The sequence below is a fragment of the Armigeres subalbatus genome, chromosome 3, assembly GCF_024139115.2.
Source record: "Armigeres subalbatus isolate Guangzhou_Male chromosome 3, GZ_Asu_2, whole genome shotgun sequence".
NCBI lineage: Eukaryota > Metazoa > Arthropoda > Insecta > Diptera > Culicidae > Armigeres > Armigeres subalbatus.
The window spans coordinates 147,009,225-147,037,180 of record NC_085141.1 but is presented as its reverse complement, the minus strand read 5'-3'; the positions used below and the strand labels follow the sequence as shown (position 1 = coordinate 147,037,180).

The window sequence follows — 27,956 nt, the reverse complement described above, 5'->3', positions numbered from 1 at the left end:
GCCGCCGCGCCGTTCAAATTACTCAATCCATTTTTAGCCCTGACCCTGTGACGCTTCGCTTCGCTAATCAAGGAAATCTAGGTATTCCATTCGGTAAAGCAGAAATTGATGACTGCGTACGAGCAGTGCACTTTACGCGGTTAATGTACTTCTACCCAAAGCTGCTCGCACATACTCTGAATTTAGCCAAAAAAGCGACTTGCCGGGTTGGGGGAAGACAATATTCACCAAGCGGCATGCATGCACCAGCGACAACGCTGTTTCGACTGTGACCACTTGAGGAGAGCAAATAATAGCAGAAGTGTGCATTCAGTGGGGTCTTCTGTCCCACAGCAGTCAGACGCGCAGTTACAAAAGTTACCACACAAAAGGAGGCTGGGTTCGGGTATGAAGTTTGGAAGTGGATGCATAAATTGTTTAGAAAACTTGCAGTTAAATATTCTAAGGCGTATCGTCGCAATGTTCCAGTTGTGAGGCGAAGTCCAGTACCTAACAAAAGATAACAACGAAGTAACGCTGATGGAGTATCAGACGGAAAGAGCCGCCGCGCGCTGAATAGCGCTCATCAATTTGATTAATGAATTTACACGAGAATAATGACTCGAAATTGGTGTTTCGCGCCGACAACGCGTCGTCGACGGCTTCGAGTTTGGGTAGCTCTTTTGGGTTCTTTTTTTTTTCGTTTTGCCAGCGTTGTTCGTCTCCGTCTGGTCGCACCGTTTACGCTATGTTGCCGGTATCATGTGTGACGACGAGTGGGGACGACATTTGAATGATCCTCTCGTCTTTAGTGAAGGAGAGGGAGTTCTAATGGAGTTCAATGTGCGGATCTTTTCCAAGAACGTTTTGCTAACCTCTATCTAATTATTCACGCCACGAAGGGGCACAAATTTGGTAATTAATAACTACTCAGAGTCGGTTGACCGCCGACGGTAGTCGTTTGTCGTATTTCTGTTGGATTGCAAGGTCACCTGGTACCCAGGGAAGAACCGTTTCACGGCAATAGATTTCCAAAAGAATACATAATGAAATTGACGTTGAGAATTGAACAACTCCATACAAATGTGTCATTTACAGTTGATATTCAACGCTATGCTCAGTCACAGAATGATTGTCAGTTACTAAAAGTCGGACACTTGATCACTGCCATCCAGCACGTTTTCACGGCATAGCTTCGCGTTGGTCTCCCTTCGCATGTCTAACTAATCCCGTCTGCCGAGATGCAGTCAACGAGAGCAAACATGGCGATTATGATAATCGAGCGTAATTAGTGTTCTCGACGATGTGGCCTGCTTTTCTAATACCACCGAACAGAACTAGTGCCACCCAGCATCTCTATTCGCCAAATTCAAATAAATAGACACTTTGCTGATCGACTGTGGTGCGTGTTCTTCTAGAGTGGAAGAATACTGTGGGTGAACAAGCAGCTGTTTATACAATACAATACCAAAAAACAAACGAAGCATTATGTCGCTCTTAGTAGAAAAAAAAATCTAAATTTATAAAAAAAATATGCGGGGTTGAAAACAAAGCGTGGTGTTTTCTTCTTTAGTGCTCGTGTAATATCCCTTTTACTATTATTGGATCAATGTAGTGCATATAAAGCAGTATTTATTGTGTGGACATCCTTGTTAGAGAAAAATATTTCTTTAAAATACCTCCATGAATATTAGTTAAAAGGTGGCAAACGATGACAAACTCATTTCCATTCGCTACATAGTAGGGTGGCTCAAAAACCACTTTTTCAAATTTTTTGATGGACCCTCTTATTCGGTTCTATTTGATGCCCTGATGCTCTGGACAAAATTTCAGCCAAATCGGTCAACGTTTGGGCAGTGCTAAACTCGTTGGAAGTTTATATGGAAAAATGTATGCAGAAACATCCAAAAACAGTTATTTGCAGTTGGACGGCACAATTTACGATCAAGAACCATGATACTCATTCAGTTCTTGAAAAATAAAATACAGAATGTTATGCTGAAAACCGCGAGAAGATTAGAGTTTATTACGCAAAGATATTGACATTTTACTGGAGTGTTGCAGGGGTAAATTTATTTCTTTTCAAAGGTATAAGAAACGAAATTTGCTCAAACCCCACTGCAGAGAAATGCTAATAACTTAGCCGGGCAAACTCGAATCTTCTCGCGGTTTTCTGCATAACATTCTGTATTAAATTCTCCAAGATCTGAATGAGTATCATAGTTCTTCATGGTAAGTTGTGTAGTCCAGCTGTAATTTACTGTTTTTGGATGTTTCTGCATACATTTTTCCATATAAACTTCCAACTAGTTTAGCACCGCCCAAACGTTGACCGATTTGGCTGAAATTTTGTCCAGAGCATCAGAGCATCAAATAGAACCGAATAAGAGGGCGGCCCATCAAAAAAAATTGAACAAAGTTTTTCCCATACTAATTTGAGCCACCCTACTACATAGTTATCCAGATGATATGTATTCACCTGGGGTGTGACTTGCTCTGATTGTCTCACTCAGATACTTTTTTTTTGCGTAGGACATATCCTATTTCTCCCACCCACTCCTAGTGCCACTGGTTTCATTCATATGTCAGTAAAAGTGGGTTTCTTGACACGTTGGTGTTGTAGAATTGGGACAAGAGATAAAATCGGGGTTTTGCTATACTATATTTTGAAACATCCCTTGCATATAAATACCTTCTCCGTAGTTTGCCAGGAGTGGGTGGAATTTTCCTGGGTGGAACAGACAACATATTATTCTACCCACGATTCTCTCGAAAAAACATCATCTATGTAATTATTTTAGTTTCAATACTGTTTGGCAGATCTGATGTCCAGGTGTACAACAATATCATAAAACATCAAACAGTTTAACGTATTATAAGTTTAATATATATACGAGAAAAAGTTTTGTAGAAATCAGGAAGGATTTATTCAAATCAACATCACAAACATCTTTAAGCTAAAGATCAATTGACGATCATACGATTTCTTAGAAGTGGATCGCTACGATCTGTAGAATTTTCTAAAAGTTTCTTAGGTAGAAGGGACAAATGTGTACAACAAGTAATAAAACAATGTTTACAACAATCATTTTAGAAACATACTTCTAGAGTAAAAACGAGCTTACATATTTTCACGATAAAAAACCATTCTTGATTTCGTTGAACCAGCAAAAATACACCGTGATTTAAGTCATGGATTCGGGAACACCAGTCACGTTTTCCATAACGTTCCAGAAAACGGTGACTGTTGTTCCCGAAAACGTGAACTTGCTTGTTAAGGAACTCATGAACGCTTATTTTACGTGTTCGCAGAGAATTTCCTTCTTTATCTCATAGGCAGTGTTCTAACCAATTTTCAGTGATTGTGCAGTAGCCACTGGGCGAGCAATATGTGGGTTATTTATTCTCTAGTCGCGAGACAGTGAAGTTGAATAATAAGTGCTTGATGGGTCGTGCACTTGTAGAATGCGTCGTTCCTGTCGAAAAAAAAAGTTTTTCAAGCCACTGGAGTGTGTGGCGTATACTAAAGTGGCTGAAAACGCGTAAATACCAAAAATCGTTTAAAAAACGACTTCACCTAAAATCAATTTTTAGCGGTTTCAACCCGCGTGAAAAAACTTGTTGAAAAATCCGCGTAAAATAGTCTTTACGCGACTGCGTAAAAAAAACGCGTAAAAAGAGAACCCAGTCTACGTAATGGAATATGCTTTCGCTTATCAAGCGAAGCACATTGAGTGCGCGCACTATTTTTTTTAATGCACGTTGAAAGCGCTTTTGAATGAAACATGATTTTCGTCTTTATGTCTTGAAGTAGCAATACAAAATGCAATATTTAGTCGCTTTTCAAGGCGATTTCCTGTACAATACAATTTTCTTGTAGCAAAAATAGTCAAATTAATTTTTCTCTCCTTAGCTTACATTGACCAACGTTTTGAATAAACGAGCAACTAGAAATTACGAAATATATAATCATGCTTTTTGAAAAAGCAATATTTATTGTGAAAATCGATAAAAAATTTACAAATGAATCGCCTGCTTTGAGCGTGCTTACAGCGGCACACTAGGAGTTAACTTTCTGAAATCAGTATGGCGAAAGGCATCTAAGGTTCGATTTCTCAAAATTAAGAACTTTCATCAAAAAAATATTTGGTAGGCATGGTAGCGGACACCTTCCTACATAATCGGTACCAAATAGATTTTCATGAAAAGTTTCTTATTTTGAGAAAACCCGTGCTAGATGACTTTCGCCATACAAATTTCTGGCGGTTAACTCTTGCTGGCTATTTTGCGCATATACTATAGCGCCTGGATGTGACAGCGGCGGGTAGAAAATCAGCCACTGCCAATAATTCATTGTGTAAGGATTCTGTCCGGAAGTCCATATTTTTAAATGCAGAGCTGGTAGCGATGAGTGCCGTTCAAAATAGTGACTTTAGTGCCTAACGATGCCGAAAAAATTGACCAAATAGTGACTTTCAGTTGCAAAAAAGTGACCAAATAATGATGTTTGTAAGAGGTAGTGAGCTACAATTTGCATTAGCATTGTTGCGAGCAGAAATCAAGAAAAGACAAAAATAACGCAAGCATGAGGATTACTACTACGGGCAACGCCCATCTTCGTAACTAAGGAGAGGTAGCTCCCGACTTATCGACACTCTTATAAGTACCACGGATTTGGATAATGAGGAAGGTCAGCCAGAGATAAGCAAATTCTGCTCGTTCAAAAAATATTCCACCGATCTATGTTCCCATCAGTTTCACCATGTATGAATGACGTATCAGCTGTGGGAAAGAGTGCAAGAACGATGTTTTGGATTGTGTTTTTGATAATTTCCATTAAGTTAGATGTCGTTTGGCAAGTTGAAAAATTAGAAAGGTTGTAGTTGGACCCTTTGATTAAAAAGCTTAAAGAAATCCAAATTAAGAAGAAATTTTAAAATACGATTTTTTCAGAGACTCAGCGGTACAATAACAAATTTAAATATAGCGTTGAGGGGCACAATTTTGGCCTATTTGCTCGGGTCTTGTACGACCCTATTCGGGTCGTAGCTTGTGTGAGGCAAGGATGTATTCTATCACCGTTACTGTTCCTCATCGTAATCGACGAGATTCTGGTAGGTGCGATTGACCGTGAACCAAACCGCGGGCTGTTATGGCAGCCTATAACCATGGAGCACTTAAACGACTTCGAATTGGCTGATGACGTTGCACTCCTCGCGCAACGGCGCTCTGATATGCAGAGTAAGCTCAACGACCTTGCCGAGCGCTCCTCCTAGGCAGGTTTAGTCATCAACGTCAACAAAACCAAATCGTTGGATGTAAACACGGTGACTCCTTCCAGTTTCACAGTAGCCGGGCAATCAGTGGAGAATGTTGAAAGCTTCCAATATCTTGGTAGCCAAATGGCGTCAGATGGCGGTACCAAGATCGACATAGGCGCACAGATCAAGAAAGCAAGGGCTGCCTTTGCGAGTTTAGGAAATATCTGGAAAAACAGGCAGAGAAGTGAACGCACCAAAATACGAATTTTCAACTCTAACGTGAAATCTATGCTATTATACGCTAGCGAAACATGGTGTGTACCAGTGGAGAACACTCAACGGCTGCAGGTGTTCATCAACAGATGCCTGCGGTATATAATTCGGGCCTGGTGGCCTCACAACTGGATATCAAACAACGAGCTCCAACATCGTTGTCACTAGAGGCAGATAGCAACAGAAATTAGGGATCGGAAGTGGGGCTGAGTCGGCCACACTCTACGTAGGGGCGGAAATGTAATCTGTAAACAAGCATTAGACTGGAACTCAGCGGGACATCGCAGCAGAGGTAGACCCAGGAGGGGCTCATGGCGGCGAAGCCTCAAGAAAGAAATGAAATAAGTCGACCGAAATCTTACCTAGCAACAGGTCAAAGCGATAGCTGGACAACGCTCAGGATGGATCCTTAAGTTAGTAAGTAAGTTGAGATGTTGAATCAGTGTTGGTAGAATCGTACTCAAATCTCCATCATTTAGATTTCATGCCCAAGCTAACTCGGTTACAGTTCTGCAGGGAGAGCATCGCGCTTGAGCTTTTCGGCATTGGCAAATGGCATTAAATTATTTTTAAAAAAATAACAACAAATTAATAAATGATGATGATGATGATGGTCCCGCCACATACCCCTACAAAGGTTTGAGCTAGACGATTTATCTTTAAGATATTTAATTGTGATCAATTTAATCAGATTTTGCAAAACAATAAACGATCCGATTATTTTCACAGATATAAACAACAATACAAATTATCATCGCTTTCCAGCAAAAAATATAAATAAGTAAAAAGAACCGTTGAGTTCTACTGCAGATGTTCGCAAGCATCATCAGTGATACAGCGAGTCCGATACAAATACAAAACTTGTGATACCTCTCGCATGATGCCAAAAGTTTCGTCAGGAAGCGCGTACTCAAACCATTCTCGCTAGTACCAATCAATTTACTGTACAAAGCTCGACAACATTCAAAACTTGTGTTACCTCTCCGTAGATACCAAAAGTTTCGAGAAAATCGCGTTCTATCTGAGAGCTCCCTACTTTTCTGTAGTATCTTTCAAACAGTTTCAAATGTTTCAAATTGTAGTGATAAATACAAAACGATTCTCAAACTTTCGTAGACTACACATAAAGAATAAAAGTTAAAACACATCAAGAAATAAAATACCATCATCATCATCGAGGCGAACAATATAGTCTATAAGCGCCCTCATGAAATAACAAATCATTTACATTCGTCCAAACAAAAATATCCGTTATCACAAACTTCGTCAAGATACACAATTAGTCAATAATAAAAACTTAAATAAATAGCTGTTTAAAAACAGCTTTCATTAATGAAATGCAAAGTCTCTTGAACTGTGATAGTGTACTTGCTCGCTTGATGTGTGCAGGCATCGAATTGAAAACATTTATTCCTTTATAAAACAATGAATTTTGTGAAGCACCATGCAAAAAATAAGGTGTTCTTATTTCTTCCGCGTTTCTAGTATTATATCCATGAATGTCACTTCCTCTTTCAATTCGATTACACAAATATCGTGGCAGCAATCTATTTATTATTTTAAAAATGAACACCATAGTCAAATAAACAATTCTCTGCTTCACTGATAACCATTGTAAAGCGTCCAACAAAAAGGAGGAGGAAGTGAATCTATTGCATCTTAAAATCAAACGCATTACTTTATTCTGCAAACGCTGTAACCTCGATATTTGTGTTTCATTAGCTAGAAATAAAATGGAAGCACAAAAGTCCAAGTGAGGAGAGATGATTGACTTGTACAACTGTATTTTACTCGCAACAGTTAATTCGTTTTTAATCGACATAAAATTCCATACTTCTTGGCTATTATCTTGATGACATTGTTGATATGAGAATCAAATTTCAATTTATCATCAATAATCACGCCAAGATATTTAATTTCCGAACGCGATCAAGTGTTTCATCATCAATTTGAACGGAAACATTACCAATGACTCGATTTCGCGAAATTACCATGTATTTAGTTTTGCTTACATTCAATTTCAACTGTTTGTACTTCAACCATCTACTTAAAGAACGCAAATCTGTATTCAAGCGTGAAACTGCATCTTCGATAGTTCTAGCTGCAATGAATAATACGGTGTCATCCGCGAATAGATTTATATTACAAAATCGTAAAACCCGTCCCATGTCATTAATATACATAATAAATAAAACGGGCCCTAATACACTTCCTTGTGGAACACCAAGATTATTTTCCATAGGATTTGAAACACAATCATTAAAAGCAGTCTTTTGAGTTCTGTCAGACAAATAGCTTCTAAACCATTCATATGCAGAACCCGAAATTCCAAAGCGCTTTATTTTTCCAACAATAAGGGCCTAGAAATTGTCTCAAATGCGCGTTTAAGATCCAAAAAATACAGCAATGATAGTATCTTTACGCTCCATGTTCTCTTTCCATTTGGCTAACACCAAGTTCAATGCGATTTCACAAGAATGTCCTTCTCGATATCCTGATTGTTCTTGTATTAGCAAGTTATTACTATTCAAATATGTAACTAACTGGCCTTTGACAACAAGTTCTAATATTTTTTCTAATGTGTGCAACATGTTGATGGGACGAAACTCTTCGGCTTTAATCGTTCCAACAACTTTTGAATAGGAATCACAAGAGATTCCTTCCATACCTGCGGCACGTGCCCGGTTCTCAGTGATTCATTTATGAGGTCCAGCAGTTTGTGTCCAATGACATGAAAACAATCTTGTAGAACTCTAGCGTTAACGTTATCAACTCCAGCCGTTTTACCTAATGAAAAGCATATGTTTTTAAGTTCATCAATTGTAATTGGGCGAAAACACTCGAACCTACATCTACTATTAACCGGCTGTTTAATTTCATCTGGTTCATCAACCAAATCAATAGATTGATTGATTGATAAAACACTATCGATGAAATATCTATTGAAATTACAAGCAATTGTTTGTTCCGACTGTTCTATTGTGCCATTGAAAGTTATGGACCGCGGCTTGGAACAATTGGGTTTTAACAAAGATTTTAAAATTTTCCATAACTCCCTGCTGTTATTCTGATGCTGATCAATTTTTCCTCTGAATATATTCACAACGTGTTGTTTTCAACGATTGTGAATATGTGTTCCGCGATCTTGTACCTATTCCAATTATTATGACTACGTCTTCGCAAAAATCTCTTGTACAATTTATCTCTTTTGCGTTTGAGACGCAACAGGTCTAATTGTACCAGCTGTTCGAGTTATTCAAAGATACAAATTTTTCTTCAATTAACTTATTGGTACTCGATTTCAGAACGTTCGTTAGAACAGCTGCTTTCTGATCTAAGTTCCCGGAAATTACTTGAAAATCCTCGTTTCTCGCAACAAGATTCGAAACAGCTTGTTTCGAATATTTCCTCCAACACTTTAATTTAACAAAATCATCAAGTCTATTAAAAGTTTCTACATTTATCACTAAAGTTTCATGATCGGTTACTTTCAAACAAGTATCTGTAACTGAGTTTACAGAGTCAACATTAGAATAAACATGATCAATTATAGTTCTACTGTGTCGGGAAATTCGCGTGTAATCGACAACCTTTTGTTTCAAATTATAAAACTCAGTCAGACGCTTCAAATGATTCGAATTGTCGTCACACCAATTTATATTAAAATCACCAGCTATTACATTCAGTTTACTTAAATCGACAAACATTTCAAACCAGTTCTCTAAAATTTCAATAAAACGCTGGTCACTTGAACTTGGCGAATGATATAAAACACCATAATTACCAAATAGAGAAGAGCATATTATAAACCCCAGAATAGTCCATCTAGCGGAGAATTGGCTTTTTGCTGTATTATAAAATGTAACAAAAATGCACGAAGTCATAATAGTACTTTATGAGAAGTAGATTCCATTATTTTCTTCAATTTAAATTGGCATTTGCATCAATCCGATCGGCTGTGGATTTAATTCAACGTTATTATAGGTGTCTAATATTTATCGCTTCACATGCAAGGGTAAAAAAGAAAAAAAAATCCCAATTATCAAAAGGTGCTTTTCATTAGACTTAGAAGAACCTTAACATGTTTTGCCTACGAAGGAATCAATTTCCCCCGATACGGGGATCAAGGCTCTCGTGCAAAAGAATGGTTGATTAGGACTCGACGTTTTGCCTCATTTTTGTAATTTCGACCTTTTATCTCATCTCACCTTTTGACCCTTCGATTTTTTTACCTTCGACCTTCTGATCTTCGACCTATTGTCCTACGACCACTGTATTGAATGAGTGGCGTTTTTTTCATGCTTACTCAACCAGGGCTCTTCGATCAATTTACCATAGAGTAGATACGACGTAGTTTTTCGCTAGTATGATTGAAATGCCAAACATGATTCATATTTCAAACACTGATGTTTTAGCAACCCAAACCTAAAACTTTCGTCAGTTTTCCATTCGTTCAGTTTTCAGTATTTGTCTATTTGAAAAGTAATCTCGTAAAAAACAAACACAAATAATTGTTATTTTCGCATGTAGTGGCACTAGCATTCTTCAGTGATGCCTAGCAAAAAGTTACTCAATACTCAATGACAGATAAATCAGTGTTATTGTTTTGATTGGGCTCGTAGCGGAAAAATAAAGGTACCATGGGTCGGAAAGATAAAGAGACAAGTCCTGATGAAAGAAAACTCATCCTTTAACTAAATAATCAGTACAAGTGTACAAGTTTGCTAATTGCTACAATAGTGGGTGGACCCCGTACGATAGCTTAATAAGTTATTGATTGCATCAGCGCCACAAAAACCTTGAAAAAACAACGGAGTGGTCGTCTGTGGGCGTTAACTGATCTTGATAATCGATATAAATAGGAAAATCAAGAAAATCTCAAAAACGAGTGCACCCAAGTTGACGATTGAGTTTGAGAGAATAGGTACTAAAGGGTGTATTCGATAAAAATGGCACACCGGAAATCTCTTACAACTTTTGAACCGTATGAGTAAGAAACCTGAAAATTTGAGCAAATCATATTCATAGTGTATTGTTTACATCTGCACAGTTTTTTAGTTATTCATACAGTGGTTCCAATTATATCGTCGGAACAAGAAATTGCCTGTGTAAAAATTTTGTGCACCCACAATCAAAATCCGGAGGCGTCCCACCGATCGATAACTAAACGCTTAGGATTGCAAATTCAACTGTATCTCGTGTAATAAGAACCTTCAAGAAGCATCTGAGTGTTCAAAGGAAGGAAGAGACTGGTCGTAGAAGCGGTCCAATGGACAGTAAAATGCCCAGGAGTGGTAGAACAGCTCAATAAGTTTCCAAACGAAATGTTGCTAACAAGTCCAAGGTGTCGGTTGGTTCCGTGTACAAAAACCATGAAATGCGCTGGGTTACATGTTTACAAAGTACAAAAAGCCCCAAACCGAAATGAAAAGCATAAAACCACTGCAAAACCCGCGCCCGGAATCTTTACACGAAGTTGTTCGTCAAATCCTGTTGCATCGTGATGGATGATGAAACCTACGTAAGGCTGACTTCCGACAACTTCCTGAGCATGAATATTTCGTTGCCAAGTCTAAGTTCGATATTCCGGATTTCCGGAAGATGTCCGAACAAAGAAGTTATTAAAATTTGCTAAGAAGTTAGGCGATTTGCGGATGTGGTGAAGTAAGCGCTTCCTTCATTACTTCCAAAGCATTCAACAGTACGATTTACACCGATTAGTGTCTCAAGAAGCGTCTTTTGCCATTCATAAGGTAACACAAAGTATCAACACTCTGTTTTGGCCTCATCTGGCGTCTTGCAACTACGCTCTTAATGTATTGCAGTGGTACCGAGCTAACGGAGCTATATTTGTGCCAAAAGATATGAACCCACAAAATTCACCGGAACTTCCTTCAATTGAAAAATTCTTGGCAATTGTGAAGACAAAACTTCGCAAACATTCTAAAATTATTAAAACAGAGCTGGAGATGAAGAAAAATTGGATAAAAACAACAAAAACATAGGAAAATCGATTGTACAAAATTTAATGGGTGTAGTGAAAAGGACGGTGCGCGCAGTTTTTCATTCTCTGAAAATTTCAAGATAATCCGATAATCGGTTTAATTTTGGTGAGTAAATATGTTTGTGCCATTTTTATCGAATACACCCTTTAAGATACTTGTAAAAAGTATGGGTATGAAGGGTGAGTAACGCGAAAGGAATTTTGAGTAAGCCAAATAAATCGACAAATTTGGCTTGGTTTGGTTTTTGGAGTCAAGTAATATTTTCTGACTAAATATAGATAGTAGAATATATAGATGAGCGAAAGCATGGTTGGGTTCGTTTTTTGACCTTGTACCAGGCGCATATGACGCCACACCCCTTAACATTTTCATCGAAATCGTGACGTCATGCTCGTTTGGAGACACGTTTGACAGTTCGTTTGGAGACAGAGGATTTATCTTCGCTCATCTATATATTCCACTATCTATATGACTAAAGCAAATACAAATATTTGGATCAGATGGCCGATGTATGGTATGGCGAAAAAATAATACTGAGATGCAGCCGCAGAACATCATTCCAATAATTAAGTATGACGGGGATTCCGTTATGGTCTGGAGGTGCAGCAGTATAATGACCTCAAGCATACAGCCCAAAATACTAAGCTGTGGCTACTTTAAAATACCACCAATTGCACCAATCAACTAAAAATAACTCTCAGAACCTAGATAGGAATCCAATTACCGTAAAGCCTTATTTCGCGCACATAAGATCTGTTAAAACGTTCATTGAAAAACATGTAGTGGCCATTTGGGAACATTTGCTACTGCATCACGTGGTAGAAGGATTCTAGGTTCTCAAAAAAATGTTACTTGCAAATTTTGCTGCTATTTAGAGAAAATTGCGGTATGAATCTGAGACCGTTGTATGCTCCTTATTTCGCGCATGAAAATAGGATAGTTCCCAATTTCGCGCAAAAGCGTTCCTAACTTCGCTCATATTTGGAATTGAATATCCTTATTGGTTTAATGAAATATAATCAATTGACCAATAGAAGCATGCATCCAATGTATAGAATATGCAGATAACGGTATCAGACAGCCGTCAGTGACCCATTCTTTAGTCGAAACGTTATGCCCCTATAATTCGACCTTGGAGCTTTGCTTAGATTTAACTTCGTGAATTTTAGTTGACACAAGTCATAATTCCTAATATATCGTTTTCCATTTCTTCTGAAATATAAACCATATTTTAGGAAAAAAGGCATTGTATGAGCTATGTTTAGCTGGTGTATTAAAACAGTTTAAATTTTTGATACATCATGTATGAAAGTCTTAAATTCCGCTATCTCTTATATAGGACATCTTCAAATATGTGTTTTATATAAAACAACTTCAATATTAATTATATACATTATCGAAAAAGCTACTGTACTTTTATCCTCGACTTAAGTTTAGCATCATTTTACACATCGGATTTGATAGCTATTGCAGGCACCAGGGTTTGCAGAAATCGCTCTCAATAGATAACGAACAACGATAAAAGAGAGGCAAAAACTGTTCCGAATCATAAGTCTAAATAAACACAAAATACATAAAATTTCACACTTTCCAATAGTAATGACGAGCAAACATATCCAACAGAGCATAATGGATATAAATATTTCCAAAAAGAAGCCAGTTTTGTACTATAAAATCATTTGTTTACTTGGGTCATGTTCTTCGTCTCTGTGCTAAGCACAAGCAAATATGGCGGTCGATGGGTGGACCAAATTGAAATAATTTTATTTGGTGTACTAAACCAAGTTTGTTTTTCAAATTATTTCGTGAAAAACATTCAACAACAATGACATTTTGTAATCCTCCATATTTTTCAATTTTGACTGGTACCTAAACAAAGAAAAAATAAATCTCGCTTAACTTTTCAAAAGGACCTAAGTAGCATTTTTTTTCATGAATTAATTTGAATAGCGCAATCAACAGAACAACATGAAAGCTTTCGATTGCGCTTCTCAAATTATTTCATGAAAAAATGTTACTTAGGTCCTTTTAAAAAGTTAAGCGAGAAATGTTTTTATAATGCGCGAAGTTAGGGCACATCACGGTAAGTATTTTTGGAAGGTGCTGGATGATAAAATTCTTAAAAGGCACATTTTCAGCATAAACGAACTGGAATTAGCTTTGTAATAAGATCGGGAGAAAACTCCGTCCTCTGCTACGATTAATTTGGTCAGCTCCATGATGTGAATACTACAAACCGTCTTGAATATAAAGAGGAATTCAACATAATATAAAATTCTATTCTACAACTCCTGATTTATTTTGAAAAGTGTGCCAAACCTTGATAGACGAATAATTTTTGAGCACATAATGAATGGATTGAATAGATTAATTTGCTACACAATGTGATCGTTTGTTTCATTTTTCAGCTCAGTATATTTCTTGGGAAATTAAATAAAATCGAAATGAAATATTGTTTTTTTTTTAACAAATTTTCATTCTATTCTAATGTAGAACTTAGATTTCCAGATCATGTATATTAAAAGGGTGACCAAAAAAATTCAAAAATAGACGTTTGCCCGGAATAATGCATCGGTGGATGTTTTCCCTCCTTAAGAAATAGACGTTTGCCCAGAATAAGGCGATTATGGGTTTGATCCCTTCTTCAAAATCAGTTAATGTTTTCAAGTGAAAAATGCATTCTTTTAATCAAATGATGAAGTATCAATAAGAAAACACAAATATCTTGTTAACCAATTGTTTTTTTCAATTCAAGCAATTCCGAGCAAGGATACATACAGCTAGTAACATATTATAATTTATTTAATGGTGTCATTGATTTCGTTCAAATAAAATCTTATTTCAAAATATTTTTAATAAAAAATAAACAATTCGCCATAGAGAATAAAAAAGTTATATTTATTAACAGAAGTCCTACTTAGACTGGAGGGACACCAACTGTATCAGAAAGTATAGGGCATTCATATATGATTAAAAGATTGGCCTGAGTTAGATTCGTATTGCTCATGAAATAACTTTCATATTCAGATTCTTGAAAAAAACTCAATTAAGGGAGGTGGGGTGAAACGGACAGGGGTCCCGTTTGAGCTAAATCGTTACAAATTTGGCACTCCATTAAGTGAATCTTATTGCTTGTTTCAAATTATGAGTGTAACATGTTTTACTACATCCAAATAATGAAAACTATTCTGTTTATTGAAGATTTAATGTAAACTATGGCTGAAATGCCATGGTGATGTTACTTTTTATATGCAGTATTTAAGCTTTTAAAAAAGAAATTGGCAAAACTAATCCGCATGATCCTCGAGGAGCTCAAACTTTGTCTATCCAAGGATTGTGTACGGGTTGAATTGATGATTTATCTCAAAATTTGATTTTTTGAGATTTTTTTAAAGAAATTGTCTCAGAAAGAGAGTAGTATGTAAATGAGAATGCTGGTTCAATAACATTTCTTTATAGAATCTTAAGTGTGGCCGCAATTTCAAAAGCATTCGATTTCAACTTCGATCAAAATACAGCATTTGATCAATTTCTTGTTGATTCGCAAGAAAAGCTTTCAGAAACTAAATTAAACCTCTGGAAAACAATGTCTTACTCAGGAAACCTAAACTACTTCTACGAGTAAAGCAAACAAATCATCCAACGCCGTTTTAGACCTCGTGTAGTTCCCCAAATCATACACGAAAATCGGTCACACAACGATTTGGGCAGCACACACAACATTCGCAGCGTCAGCAAGGCGGATATACCGTGAAATTGTTAAATACCTTGCCGAGCTGGAATGGATGGAACGAACGGATCGTGTGGCGGAAGCCAGCGGAAAAAGAGACTTCATCAGCAAGAGCCAACCCGTCCATCGTCACAAGTGGCGGATCGTCGAAGTCACGGAGTCTCTGGCAGTGCGCGCGCGCGGCGCAATCAAGGTTACGTATTAGTTTTGGAGGTTGATGCTGTGTGACTGCGCCTTGCTACATGCTGCTTGGTAGCTTACTTAGTCCACATCGGCGGAGAAGCTGCATACATGGCGATTAATTTGAATGATCGCACTTGGGCGTACATCGATCATCATCATCACCGGCCGCAGCCGTAGCAGCTAAGTAACAATACCGAACCAAACGGTGTTGATTGACGTGATTTTTCCTCGGATGTCCAAATTGAGGTGTTTTTGCCAGCAAATGCTTCGAATTTCGAGGTACCCTCGCGTAAATACACCAATTTGGTTGTCAATAATTTGGATTCGACGATTACTGCTCGGGTGATTTGTTGAGCGGAGTAACGAGTTTTTCATGATGTGTCAGCAGCATGGGGGTATTCCGTTCCTTCCCGCTCGAACACTTTGCTCAATTAAAACCGAATTTCGACGCAAATGTAAAAGGGCAGGTGGTTTGTGTGCCCATATGTAATGGACGGTTGATGGCTGCTGCGAACTGCGAGCGAATGCAGGTGAGCGTCAATTAAATCAGTGAAGGCTAGTTTTGTGCTGTTCACTGGCGAGAAGGAACCCGTAGTTCATCTATTCTTCGAATGTCATAGGAGTTGGAATGGGAAACGACTTCACTTCGACTGACGGTATCGAAGTTTTAACGCTTTCACTTACAATCAATTTGATTAGAGATTCAACGTGAACTACCTAACACCAGGATGTCTTTCTTAATAATTTAGAGATATAAAATATTAAAATCGAAAGAATAATGAAAACCCATTCGAATGTTGCGTCGGCTTTCCGTCACGTGGGTTGACACCAAGTCAAAAATCTTCGATCAGTACCAACGGACCTTCAATCACTCAGCGTGTAAAATTACCTCCAAAACTACGTGAGCCGAAGCGGATGGATGAAGAGCACTGCGAAACGAGGTGGAAAACAGCGTTTACTTTCAAAGGTTCCCCCAAAAGTGGGTAAGTGTGTAATGTGTGCCTCGCCGATGCCAACATCGATCGCGGCCTAACGTTGATGATGATGATCGTGATTTGTTGCCCCTCAATGGTACCGGTTCTTTGTTGTCGGTTTATCTCCTTCACCGCCACCGCCGAGAAGACGGCAACGCTAAGGGAAAGAACCAGCGGGACGGTGTGGCGGTGGGTACAGATTGGATCTAAGCGTTTGAAAATTCCTTCATCACAATCGCACAATTTGAAAAGATTCAAGCAAGGAAGGCACCACACACAAAGCAGTTGTTCCCCCCATCAAGGTCAGTGTCCAAAGTTCTTCTCGCGTCTTTGGCTGGTGGACCACCGCGTGCCACTCGAATCGGCGGACTTGGACAAACCACCGATCCGGAGACTGGTTGTTGGGGCAGATATTAATCAATTCCAAAACAAGTGTTCTTCTATTAAACAAACTGCAAACCGCGAGTTAAAGTGCATGTGTGTGAGCTTGATCTCAACGAGTTTGGGCACCTAAACACTGCTTGGTGGTGGAGGACTTCTTTGGATTCGTCTTATGACCAAGATCAGTGGGTCTCCTTCACGGTGCTTTGGAATGAGTTTTGTTGTTCCGGGCCGGCTTGATAGGGAATGCAATTGAAACTGAGTGCGATCATGAGGGGTAGGAGCTAGAACAGCAATTTTTATTTCTCATATAAGTTGAAAAGTGTTCTGTTTCAACACTGTAAACACATCGTTGTTTGCATGATTGTTGATAAGTAAAATTACTACTTGTAATTCGACTGCACTACTTGTTCGTAAAATGATTGCTTCCGATTATTATCACTTAATAGAAGCATCTGACAGATGTTTGCATCAACTAGAGGAGACGCATTATCGTTCATCCTCATCGTCATATCAATTATAAATAAAATGTTAATTAGTACAACAGGTATACGAAAGCTGCAGATTTAGATGAATCAATCAGCACGTTCTTAAAATACTGGTCGCGCTTGGTGTACAAAATTTGTTCTTTCGACAGTGTATCAGTTAAAATGTTTCCACCTCGTACCAATAACTCGTCAGCGAATCTCTCTATCCGTACACGAGCAATCCACCTCTGGTTCCCCCCTGGCCCGACAATAATGAGATCATTCTCCGCAGCCCATGGCGGAAGTGTGGATTTGGCATGATCATTAATTCTGGTGGCAGCAAATGCCAAACACAGTCAGTGGCAGGCAGAAGGTGTACACATTACTGACGGTTGCGGCGGTTGCAGGAATCGTACAATTCAATTGATAACAGCCAACGGAATCCAATTCGAAGACATTGACGAGCGCGAACTTGTTTCAAGGTCAGAACGACCGTGCATTACGATGTCGGTGAATTTTTCGAAACAAACGGTAGAACGATTTCTACATTCTTTTTTTTTTGTATTGTGTCAAGCAACGACCATGGTTGAAATTGCTTGTTTGCCGTGATTGTAACTGAATTCGCAGTACAACCTGCTGAAGAAATTTTCCGATACCTACCGGGGGTCAAGTGAAAGTGATTGTTTGTGCTGTTCAGCTGAATCACTTTCCCATCTCAATACTTCATCAATTAACTCTTCACTCAATTCACAGAAGCTTATGTTGAGTTTGGGTATAATGAGAGCGTTTGCATTAAGTTTGGATCGATTTAAATCCGGTTCAAAGTGTGAAATGATGACCCGCACGGTTGATTATGATCATGTTTCCGATCAAAAAAAAAAAACTTTTGCAGCGAGAATAGGAACTTGTGATCTTGAGCGACATTAATTATCACCACTCATCAAATCGTAAGATCAAATTTATCGAAGCATGTAGATATTGTTGCACATAGAAGTGATTTAGAGATCCGGCTACCTTTTTTCCGGGGTTTGATTCGGTGACAGATCCGGGTTTACTATAGTTTGAAACGTGGGATAAAATAATTATCGACTAAATTTCATACCGCAGGACGGTTTTGTCAATTATAGTTCCTAATTTGGTCAACAAGTGTGGAAATCAAATAATATAAATTAACAAAACCGGACACTGATACTCTAGGGCCGTCCCACTCATGAATGAATAAAATTACTTAAATGTTTTTATTTAGGTAACATTTTCATAAGAATTTGTTTGATGGAATGTTTTTCCACATTTGTAATGGATAGTAGACTTAAAAAAACCAAGGTCACTGTAATGAAATTGTATTAGTGGTACAGAACAGAGAAAAAAATGAGAAAGTCAAAAAAAAGGGCATTAGACTTTGATGTGAGCCGAGCTAGTTTGAGGGAGTCTTTGGCAAAAGTTTGAAAAGCAAAGGTTGGACGAGAGATTGAAGCTAAAACTCGAATGGACAAAATATCGTAGGGCCAAAGGGTCGAAAAAAAGGAAAAAAAATTTTAGGAAAGTTTTTCCCACGAAAATTCTGAAGAATTTGCCTAGAAAACTCCGATGACTTCCGAAAAGGAAATTCCGAAGGATTTCCAAAAGGAAATTCCGAAGGATTTCCAAAAGGAAATTTCGAAGAATTTCCAAAAGGAAATTTCGAAGAATATACCAAGGAAATTCTTAAGAATTTCCCGAGAAAATTCCGAAGAATTTCCCGAGGAAATTCCGAAAAATTTCCGGAGGAAATTCCGAAAAAAATCTCGAGGAAATTCCGAAGATTATCGCGAGGAAACTCCGAAGAATTTCCCGAGGAAATTCCAAAGAATTTTCCGAGGAAATTCCGAAGAATTTCCCGAGAAAATTCCGAAGAATTTCCAAAAGGAAATTCCGAAGAATTTCCAAAAGGAAATTACGAAGCATTTCCAAAAGGAAATTCCGAAGAATTTCCAAAAGGAAATTTCGAAGAATTTCACAAGGAAATTTCGAAGAATTTCCCAAGGAAATTTCGAAGAATTTACCAAGGAAATTCCGAAGAATTTCCCGAGGAAATTCTGAAGAATTTCCCGAAGAAATTCTGAAGAATTTCCCGAGGAAATTCCGGAGAATTTCCCAAGGAAATTCCGAAGAATTTCCCAAGGAAATTCCGAAGAATTTTCCAAGGAAATTCCGAAGAATTTTCCAAGGAAATTCCAAAGAATTTCCCGAGGAAATTCCAAAGAATTTCACGAGGAAATTATGAAGAATTTCCCAAGGAAATTCTGAAGAATATCCCGAGGAAATTCCGATGAATTTCGAGGAAATTCCGATGAATTTCCATTCGATGAGAAATTCCGATGAATTTCGAGGAAATTCCGATGAATTTCGAGGAAATCCGGAGAATTTCCTGAGGAAAATCCGAGAATTTCCCGAGGAAAATCCGGAGAATTTCCCAACGAAAATCCGGAGAATTTCCCAACGAAATTCCGAAGAATTTCGAAGAAATTTCGAGTAAATTCCGAAGAAATTTCCGAGTAAATTCCGAAGAAATTTCCGAGTAAATTCGAAGAAATTTCCGAGAAATTCGAAGAATTTCCCGACGAAATTCGAAGAATTTCCGAGGAAATTCGAAGAATTTCCCGAGGAAATTCGAAGAATTTCGAGGAAATTCGAAGAATAATTTCGAGGAAATTCGAAGAATTTCGAGGAAATTCGAAGAATTTCCCGAGGAAATTCCAAAGAATTATCCGAGGAAGATGAGAAGAATTTCACGAGTAAATTACAAAGAATTTTCCGAGAAAATTCCGTAGAATTTTTCGAGGAAGTTGCGAAGAATTTTCCGAGGAAATTCCGGAGAATTTTCCGAGTGAATTCCGAATAACTTTTTGAGGAAATTCAGAAGAATTTTCCGAGGAAATTCCAACGAATTTTCCTGAGGAAATTGCGAAGAATTTTCTAGGAAAATTTCAAAGAATTTTCCAAAGAAATTCAGAAGAATTTCTTGTGGAATTTCCGAAGAATTTTCTTCAGACATTTTGACAAATCTCCCCATTGAATTCCGAAGAACTTTCCGAATAAAAATCCCAAGTATTATGCGTTGAATAGCATGATTATGATGATCGTGCATTTCGTAGTTGCTACTCCGTGATTGACAAGAGCAATCGGTAGTAGCAGGTATGTAGAGGAAAGGCGATTGCTAGAAAATGAGAAATATATAGAAGATGCAAAATAGGAGGAATGGAACGAGCCTAGGTTTGAACCTACGACCTCCTGGAAATCAGGCAGAAGTGGTTGCCATATGACCACCAAGCCCGTTCTAATCGCACGGATCATGCGATGAATTTCCGAAGAAATTGTTGTCGAAGTTCAGAAGAACTACCCGAGAAAAAATTGTTTTTGAAAGTACAGACCCCATTCGATTTGGGCAATTTACATTTCATAACCTAAATCAAATGGTTTGGTTTTTCATGATATTTCACATTCCTTCACTTGCTGTGACACTTTTTGACGCGGATTGTGAAATCTAAGCGTTTTTCTTGATTTTTTGTATGTTTTTTTTTTTGCGCCGTTTTTGGGATTTTAGCGAAGAAGCAATTGCCAAAATTGAATAGGGTGGTCTGTAGCTAAATCTAGAGGCAGCTATTGATCTACAACTCGAGCCACCACAACTTCTTGTCGTCTCCCAACCATTGGAGAGCTTGCTTCTACCGAAGCAATCAACCGCAATGTCCTCTTCTATTGAAGTCATTTCTCACCGTCGCCGTCATTTTACAAGTCACTAGTCACAAGTCACTCCTTAGCCGTGCGGTAAGACGCGCGGCTACAAAGCAAGACCATGCTGAGGGTGGAAGGGTTCGATTCCCGGTGCCGGTCTAGGCAATTTTCGGATTGGAAATTGTCTCGACTTCCCTGGGCATAAAAGTATCATCGTGCTAGCCTCATAATATACGAATGCAAAAAGGGTAACCTGGCTTAGAAACCTCACAGTTAATAACTGTGGAAGTGCTTAATGAACACTAAGCTGCGAGGCGGCTCTGTCCCAGTGTGGGGATGTAATGCCAATAATAATAAAAAGAAGAAGTCGGCCGTCATCGAGTTATTTAGCCCAAGATGAATACACCATTAGGTGTTCCAATCTGCCAAATTCACGATTCAGCCATCTTGGATTTTAGTATGGGAGAGCCAGCCGGTTTGTTTATGTTTTGCACCGAAAATGAATTTTTCACCCCCGCCTTCTTCTCGTCCATAAATTGGGCAGATTGTAACACCTAGCTGTGTATTCATCTTGATTTAGCCATTGCAAAGTTTGCTTTTCACGCATCTTCATCGTCGGCTCTCGACAGGCCGCCTTCCGACCACCGCGCTGTTGCAGCTTTCATTGGAGTCCTTCAACTATCATCCTGTTAATTGACCTCAGCGAGTTGTCCAAGACATCAAGACATAACAGGGAATACGCTTTTTTTAATCGATGACAATATCCCATAACTTTGTAATCTACTGGACAGACTTGATCAAATGCAGACGAGTAATTGCTATCATTCAAAGAAAGCACTATTTTGTCCCAAAGGCTTATACCACGCTCTGAACGAATTCAAAACAGTACTAACGTGTAATTAAGTAGTTCCTAATACTAATTTCAATTATTATTCTTCCTAGCTGAATTCCAACACATGGCGTTTTGCGAAAAGCCTTGCAGAGAAATGATTTATTCCGTAAGATGTAGCTCCGCGGAATGGAAACCGACTTTTTGGGCCAAACAACCTATGTGACCAAATGGCCAGTTCAACCTTTCGGTCAAGCGACATTTTGGACCAAATGACCAGTTCGACATTAAGATATTTTCGGCCGAATGTCCCTTTCGGTCAAGTGACATTTTCGACCATATGACCCGTGAGGCCTAACGACATTTGCGGTTGTATGACTTGTTCTTTGAAATTACTTGTTCGTCTGAATGGCTCCTTCGAGCAATCAGATTTCAGCCTAATAACCATTCCGGCCAAACGTCCAATTCGACCAAAAAGGATTCGGTTAGATGACTTTAGGTTTAACGTTTTATTCGGTCATGTGGTATTTGGCCAAATGTCTGTCGACCGAATGATTTTCGGCCAAATGACTCTTCCCCATCTTCATTATTGTTTTATGAATTCATAAAGTTTGGGACGTCACACGACCTGTTGGGAATCAACTTTGAGAATGGTCACTCTTGGGCTGGGTGAATGTAACCGAATTGATCTCATGTGGGCTTGAAACTATGAAAAATCAACTGTGCCGTTATTCTGTTTATTTTGGAAAATCATACCCCAGCAACACAATTGTCGTAGACAAGAAATAATGACTAGAATACGACTTAATTAAGTCATATGAACGTTACTGCAACCAAATGTGCTGCGAGGGTCATGCTTGTGAGATCCCATGACCTATTTAAACTCAATTTCTGAAATGGTCATTTCGAAATATTAGTTAATATTAATGTTATTACGAAAGATCAGTTCTAGAAATGGGGTTTTCAAAGCTGATCATATTTCTATACACTCAAAAACAGACGAAAGATATCCAATTTTTAAAAGGTTTGTACCTTGTAGAAAATTAAGGAATAGAGCCTTATTAAAATATTCACAATTATAAAAAAAGGGATTTTTGCAAGAAAATAAACTAAAAAACAGACTTTCAGTAATCCTCTGGAAGTTTTGTTTTTAGTCGATCCAATTTCAAACATTTGTTCAAAACATAAATACTCATTCTAATGTGAACCAAGCCGCAAATAAATTGATTTTCTTGATATCTGTTTGGATTGTTTCTATCAATAACATCCTAAATTGTCAGATAAGTGGGGAGAGCTCGGAGTCCGCATCCTTGCATACGAGACACAACATAGAAGTGACATTAGAAGTGAATGATTGAACAATTAGCTAGCTTAGAGCCTATTAAAAACATTTTTGTCTACATCAGCCTTAGGGAGAAACTAAAAAGTAGTGGAATGATAATTTAGCAGGTTTTGATAATTGAAAAAAGCAGAGGATCACCTTTCTGATCAGCTCATGAATTACTTCAGTTGTGTCTGCACATCATTGCTGTCTTTTCCATGAAGGCCCGTTATTTGGGTGACTCCAATCGATGCATAGTAAAATTTGAATAAAAGTGAGCCACCCGGCATTTATTCCGTGAAATATCTTATAAACGACCCAGCAGGTACACAGATAGATTCGATAGTATTACCAGACAAAGTGTACGGAGTTTTATATAAAATTGTGAAATGTTAACTTTTTTATGATAAATTTGAGCGTCAAAAACTTTTTTACATTAATTTTCTTCTGCGACCATCATTTCAACGAGGAGTTTTTTTAAAAGTTACAGAGCAAATCGTTCAAGGCAGCACTTGCCCCAAATTCCACTCAGCACTCCACATGCGAATCATCTTAAACTCTTTTTGTTTCGTCATTTGTGCACTTACGTACCTTTAGAACGATTTTTATGTCATGTTCAGGTTTAGTTTGATAATGTCAGCACATGTCAGAATCTTATATGGAAAATTCAGTTCCCTTCGATGGCTTACATAGAACAGTTATTAGAATTTGATATTTTACTTTGAACTTTATCCTTAAATTAAGAAGAGTCAGGGATTATAATGTTGAAGAACAAACGGATGGAAAGAAGAAATGGTCAAACCTGGAAATCAATCCAGAACTTCCTGCTTATAAAAAAGCGACAGTTATTACCGTTATTGCACCACAAATGTCATCAATATTAGTCAGAAAAAGCATTTGAGAGTGTATGTGATGAAAAGCACAACACAACACAAAAATGCAAAAATGTTGTCATACGTCCACAACCAATCGAACAAAAATCAAACATAAACAAAGTCGATGAAATTTATTGGAAAACAAACACCTAACAGAGATCCGATTCGCGTTGTCTGCCCTGTTTGAACACTTGTCGTCGTTGTCCTCCCTTGCTGGTTTTCCCGATGCTCCGTATCTTCCAGCCAGCAGTGGCTACCAATTCGCAAACATCATTTTCTATTTGGAAGGTGTTGTTGAATTGGTTTGCTCTCGAGGTATGGATGCCAAAGGCGACAGCAGTCGAGTGTCGTCGCCGTCGAGCGTTGGCTACCGTGAGAGCACGCGATGACGAACGATTGGCTGTGCGTTCACTAACTTAAGGGGCTACGAACGGTGAAGTAGACACCGACGGATTCAAACAAAAAATCCAACGTAAACAAACATGAACTTGCCAAGTTTGGATGCAAGATTTTCAGTTGGATAAGTGCTCATTAGGATTGGATCCCACAATTAGGGGAAATCTAAACAAATGGCTTCTGACCATTGCATGATATCAAAATTCCAATTCCACCCCCACCTCTCTGTAGTCTCTAATCTTTTAATGTTCATTATTTACAACAACTAACAACCTTTCTATATTAACAATTTGTATTCGAATGCAGCTGAAAGTGATCGGCATTTTAAAACTATTAAGGTTTACTGTGTAACTCAGTAAGAAGGTCGGCACAAGGCTTCATCGCATTCCTCCCTCGCGAACCTGTCCTGCACGAAATCGAACCCAAGAGGAAAACTAACAAAAACATCACAGAAAATTTAATTTTAGCAAAAATAACAATAACAAAGCCCGAACCAACAAACTCTGGGATCTAAAACAGACCTATAATGTTTGGTCTGAGAAGCGAACGAGAAGGTGAATGCCAAACTGAGACAAACTCAGAAAAAAAATTAAAAACAACATCATCCAAACAACACAGAAAAAAAATCCCCAAACATGCGCGTTTGTCGAGTTGGGCAAAAAAAAACTCAAACATTGACTATTGAAGAACGAACGAATACAGCATGTCGTACTACTAGACTAGAGGGAAGCACTCAAGTGCTCCGGTCGTTCATGTATAGGTGTTTCAAGCCATCTCTGAGACCAAATCAACCGACTGTATGTCGATGAATCGCGTGTCTTGGGGACGAGTGGAGGTCGGTAAGTGAAGGAAACCATTTGACAAGCGCATCTTAGAAGTTAGAACTCGATAATCGGCGACATTTTTTTCCCATCCGAATCTTGGTTGCTTGCGGTTGTCTCCTTCCAAGATTGAGAGAAATTTGAGAGGACTCATGCGAGGGAGCCTGTCTCCCACGATGCCGACCGTTGCTGGCAGCGTGTAGGTGTTGCTGGAGGGTAACCCTCATATTGGTACGGTGGTGCTCCCCAAAATGTATAACCAACACACCAAAATCTCTCGTGTTTGGTGACACTCTCGCTTGATTGCACTCTCTGGTTTGGAGACACTCTCACTCGGTGAGAGACGTTGAGTGATTAGATCGGTTTCGGTGGGTTTTTATAAGATGATTTGCGAATTTTATGTTTCTTGCTAAATGTAATCAACTGGTAACAAACGACTAGAAGGAATGCGATTATTGCATCACCGGAATATAGAAGTTTTTGACAGATGACCAAGCAAAGCAAAAAAAAACGTTTTTGTTTTTCCTCATTCGATCAACAGGTTAAACATCATCACTAATTTCCAAATCAAACTTTGCCTATCGGTGACGAAAGGTAACCTCATGGTGCTTTCCCCTATCTGACTGGACTTCGATTGCAGGGAGCAAAAGAAAAAAAAACACGGCCTAATCGCATGCATCGGTTCCTGGCCAACAAGAGTGCTCAACAGCTTACGAAAAAAAGACCGGCTTGGAACATGATTTTTCTGTTCATATTCCGTATGCAAAAACCCAAATGGGAGAAGCAAAACACGACGGACTAGGACTGGCTGTATCTACAGAGGAAAAAAATCACCACTACTTATGTAAATTTTTGCGCTCGTTTTGTGGTGGTCAAAAAGGGGTCAATCTCGATATTAATCATGAGCAGACATGGTAAATAGTTCGGGCTGGTGCAAATATGAGATATAATGTGAAAAGAAGTGATGATTTAACTATATAAAACTGAAAGGACTTTGCCGACGACTTCATTTCTGCATATAATGAAAACTGTATACCTTACACATTTGCCTTTGATTGTTTCACGAATTATCACAGATTGACAGAAAATTACTAGATAGAGACTCACTATCTGTTGAATTATAGTAATGAGTAACTGAGCAATTGCTACAAGTGGCTAAATGAGTTAAATTTTGTCAACGTAGGAAAACCGTGACAAGATTTGAGGTAGTTTGCAGAATATATGAATTTTCTTTTATTTCCCTTATTTTGCGTCTGGCTGCGTTCGAATTCTCTTCAATTTTTATTGTCCCTTAAATGCCGTCAAATTTGATTGTTAATTGAGCTCTTTGGCCCGAATTTGAGCTTAGCCTGCGTAGACCTCAATTGAATACCGAGGTCTCAACTTCTGTAATTGCTGGATGTTCGATTGATAGTGGAAAACGCATTTATTCGATGGACTTATATTGCATATCATGTCCGTTCGAAAACTCGCCGTAAATTTATTTTTATGAGTAATATAAACAAACATCAATAAATACATTTTAGGCACTAAAAAAAAATGTTCCCAGTAAATCCCCATTTTTCGACCACCAGTCAGTCATTTGAATGACCCGTATCGTAATTGACAGAATAGAATCTCTCACTGCTCAATCGACAGGGTCAAAACACGGCTGAGTATAGATTTACTTCTCAGCGATCGAATGAACGAACCAAAATTTATCAGATCTGGCCCCTATGCCGTACTCTTCCCCATGCTGCCTATGTTGAGCGACTACATATACAGAGTCCCATCTATGTAGGAAGATTAGCGAGAGCGAACGAACGAACGCAAAGCGCAAGGTATAAAAATAACAAAAATCTGATATGCGGATCGCAAAAAAAAAAAAAACTTACGAAAATTGCATTCGCGTTTTTTGCCAAACCCTCGATACAAGCTCCAGAGTCGGTCCGGTTGCTGTTCGTAAAGGAAGCAGCAGAAGCGGGGAGTTGGTTTCATCTCTTTATTTCGGGTGTCTACCGTACAATTGCCACTCTTATATTGGTGTTATTTTTTGGTAGCAAAGTAAAATCATCACAAAATTTAAAAATAAATAAACCTGATTAATCCACCTAACGGTGTTGGTGCCTTTCTCGCGTCAAAAAACTAAAACCCTGATTGATCCACGGTGTTGGTGTCTTTCTCGTTCAGAAAAAAATAACCAAAATAAGCCATAACTTCTGATCGCATAGTCTGAACTGACCAATTTTCCATAGCAAACAATGGATCAGGATTCACCATCGAATGGAACTTGTTGCGAGTAATTCGGAAAATGCTAAGTTCTGAAAAATGTGTCTATAAAATATGTACACATACACACATACAGACGTCACCTCATTTCGTCGAGCTGAGTCGATTGGTATATAATACTATGGGTCTCCGGGCCTCCTATCAAAATTTCGTTTTTGGAATGATCATATAGCCTATCACTATAACTTTGTTGTGCGAGAAAGGAAAAAAATTTCAACGTCGAATATAAGGCATTGGTTTATACACACTTAACCGTATTCGGTAAATTTTACCGAAATCTCAACAGCAGACCTGTGCGGTAATTATTTTACCGTTTTTTTGTATTTTTTTCCATTTCAACTGTCAAAATCACCGAAAATCTGTCAAATGATTTACCGAACAGTTTATTTTAATTTATTTTAAGTGTGTATTTTCTTATTTTAATACTTTTTATGATTTTTTAAGGAGTTTCGTATTTCTTTGCTGATATGCATTTTTAG

The 27,956-nt window shown here is 38.3% G+C and overlaps 1 protein-coding gene across 3 annotated transcripts in view; it reads right to left on the bottom strand.

Annotated features, from left to right (window-relative positions):
* LOC134223930 (zinc finger protein squeeze-like) overlaps positions 1-27,956 on the bottom strand; it is a 99,216-nt gene that overhangs the window by 4,115 nt on the left and 67,145 nt on the right. The gene's annotated exons all lie outside the window — the stretch shown is intronic.